Source organism: Cynara cardunculus, unplaced genomic scaffold (assembly GCF_001531365.2).
Source record: "Cynara cardunculus var. scolymus isolate 2C unplaced genomic scaffold, CcrdV1 Un_Scaffold_363, whole genome shotgun sequence".
In the NCBI taxonomy this organism is placed as follows: domain Eukaryota; kingdom Viridiplantae; phylum Streptophyta; class Magnoliopsida; order Asterales; family Asteraceae; genus Cynara; species Cynara cardunculus.
Window position 1 is genome coordinate 224,857 of NW_020200575.1, and position 3,763 is coordinate 228,619.

A 3,763-nucleotide genomic window follows, 5' to 3' on the forward strand; every position below is an offset into this window, starting at 1 on the left:
AGGTTTTTGAGGGTAAAGTGGTAAAAAGTTTCTTGTTCTACTTAGTTCCATGGGTAAAGGGTGGACAACCTTGTCCCACCCTTGTTCTAGTTTGTTCTAGTTAGTCCCACATAAAACCACACCAAACATAGGACAATTGTGTTCTGTCCTGTCCTGTCCCACCCTGTCCAACGTACCAAACGCACCCTAAAGGGTTGTTTGGCAATTGCTGAATAGTTTGGTGCAGAAGAATTAAGTGATCAAAATGATTAAGAGGCTCTCATGATATAGTGCAAAATGAAATATAATTGTTTGGTAATTGTGTACAAGAAATTAGGGCTCTTAATGGTTAAGGGAGATACAGGATACAAAATCATTCAAAGGGTTTTAGAACCATTAAGAGGCAGACTTTTTTTTTGTCAAACAAGATTCATCTCTTAACGATTCAGATGTTGCCTCTTAATGAAACTATTAAGAAGTAAACAAACAACCCCTAAGGTGGTTTGTTTAATAAGTTTAGTGCTTACTAAGAACCTAATTCGCCCAAAATAATGTGATTATTCTGTGTAACTATTAGCAAGGACGAACTTAGTAAGAAGGCCATGGGTACACGGGTTGCAACTTAAGTCGCTCGTCACAGTGGAAATAAAATTACGGGTCTTAAATAGAGTTTGTCAGCTACAACCTGTTAGACTCGATCCACACATCTCGTTAGAAAAAATAGACTTAAACAACCATTTTAAAAAAAATGGCGGGCCCACAATAGACTCTCAAAATTATTGGGCGGGCCCAGACAATGAGAAAAGAAAATTCAGACAAACCCGCCCAACGGTTGATCTTTTTATACCAAGTATCAATGCCTATACCTGCATCAAGCCTGTAAATTGATCACATCTAGTCTTAAATGTGCATAGGTTTAACTTTAAGGGGTGCTATAGTATTTTTTAAAAGTATAAGGATGCTCTGAAACATTTTAAAACTTAAAGGGACTAAACTCAGCACTTCAATAAAACTAAAAGTACCGGACTTTCATGTGTTTTTCACAAAATGGAAATTTGAAACTCACCCAAAATAAAAAAAGCGGACATCTCTATTACGGGGTTATTCACATGAATAGTCAATTCGTGAATTTCATTTTAATTTGGGTTTAAGTGAAACCAATCTGTTTTTATTTTATCTATTAAACTATTTTTTTATATTTAAAATTTTACAATAAAACGTTATAAAGATTAAAAAAAACCGAGCTTTCACAGTAAAAATATTGTAAAACGTCTTGCTGTGAAGTTTTAAGTGTAAAAAAATGGTATCATAAGTCTTACGAAAATAAGTTGACCTCATGTGATTCCAAATTATGTAATCTCACTTTTTAGTTACTTTAAAAATTATTTTCTTTAAATAATTACGTACAAAAGATCTGCTTGTAAAATATATTTTCAGGATAAAAGAAAACAGAAAAATAATTTAAAATGAGACTTAAAACAAAAAAATGGGGAGTTTATATAAAAAATAGACCTAATTGATTAAAAAGATTTACACTTTACATCTTTATAATTAACTAGAAGGATACTCACATAATGCAGTGAGATACATTTTGATTTTAATGTTTTATTTTATTCTGTCTCCGTCGATATTATAATACGATTTTATGTGGTACCGAAAAAACGATAATGTATTTATTTTTTGAATAAAATATAAATTTTAAAAAAATCGATTTTTACATCAAATTAAATATTTAAAAGTTCTTATTTTTTGTGTGATTTATTTAATTCTATTTTTTATTTATAATTTAATTTAGATTTAATAATGAAGTCATTTATTCTTAGTTTAATAATATCTATACTATATTATAAAGCATTTGACAAAAACTCTTAAAAACCATTTTTTATACATGAAGTACTGTATATTGATGCATATTACTTAAAACTCAAAATTACAAGTAAATTATACATAAGTACACTTATTAAAACTTAATGTTTGAATTTGTGTAACTAATTGGGGATAAACATAATCAAATAGAGGATAAACATCACATTTTAAAATATAATTTGGATAATTATCGAGTTCTAACAGAATCATTATCTTTATAAAAAATTTATTGTTAAGCCAAAAATAAATTATTTCACTATTTGATATAAATTAAATTATAATAAAAAATAAATTATATAAAAAAACAAGAGCTTTTAATTAGTCAATTTGATATTAATATCGTTATATTTTTTCAAATTTATTTTTATTCAAAAGTAAAAACATTATCTTTCTCAAAGCCACGTAAATCATATTATATTAACAGACAAAAAATAAAACGAAATATTAAAAGAAATATGTATTTCGCTGCATTGCGCGAGTACCATTCTAGTAATTCTTTTTTAAAGATAATATTTAGTATTTTGAATTCAATGATTATCCTAAATATATTTTAGATTTTTTATATTTAAAGTGAAATAATTATGCAGAATTTGATTATGTTTATCTGTATGTAATTACACAAATTCAAACATGAAGCTTTAATAAGTTATACATACAGACAATTTACTTGTAATATTAAACTTTAAATAATATGCATCAATAAACAGTACATAATGTTTTAAAAGTTGTTTCAAGAGATTGGACCAAATGTTTTATAATATAATATAGATAATTTAATTTAGATTTAATAATGAAGTCATTTATTCTTAGTTTAATAATATAATTTTTGTATAAAGATAATTTTTGGTATTTTGAATTCAGTGATTATCCTACATATATTTTAATTTTTTTATATTTAAAATGAGATAGTTATCCATAATTTGATTATGTTTATTTGTAGTCAGTTCACAAATTCAAACATGGAGCTTTAATAAGTTGTATATACGAACAATTTACTTGTAATCTTGAATTTTAAGTAATATACATCAATAAACAGTACATAATGCTTTAAAAGTTGTTTTTAAGAGATTGGACCAAATGCTTTATAATATAGTATAGATGATTATTCTAAACATATTTTAGATTTTATATTTAAAATGAGATACTTATCCAGAATTTGATTATGTTTATCTGTAGTTAGTTAACAAATTCAAACATTGAGCTTTAATAAGTTGTACATACAGACAATTTACTTGTAATATTGAATTTTAAGTAATATGAATCAATAAACAGTACATAATGCTTTAAAAATTTTCTTTAAGAGATTGGACCAAATGCTTTATAATGTAGTATAGATTATTCATTTTATTTTATATCATTTACTTTTATTTTTTATTTTACACAATTATTATATTAACATATATAATCATATATTAACTAAAATAAACAAAAAACATACATTTCTTTTTTTATAAATTACACAATTATCATCGTCTCTTCAATACGTTCAAAACGATCTTAATATTGAATTTTTTTTTTGTTTTAATCATATTATTAAATATCATAAATACGTACGAGTTACTTTTAAAACTTACATTTTTTATCCTTATATTTTTTATTTGATATGTAACTATAAGTGTATAAAATATAAGAATTAAAAATAATTCGTAAATATTTATAATATTTAATAATATAAGATTAAATCAAAAAATATTTAATATTGGGTTCATTTTGAACATATTAACGTGATGATTATAGTGAAGCAATTTATTAAAAAAAAACCTTTTTGTTATGTATTTTAGTTAACTAGAAGAGTACTCGCGCAATGCAGCGAGATACATCGTGTTTTTAATATTTCATTTTATTCTTTATCTCAGTCGATGTTATAATATGACTTTATGTGATTTTGAGAAAGCGATGATGTTTTTATTTTTGAATA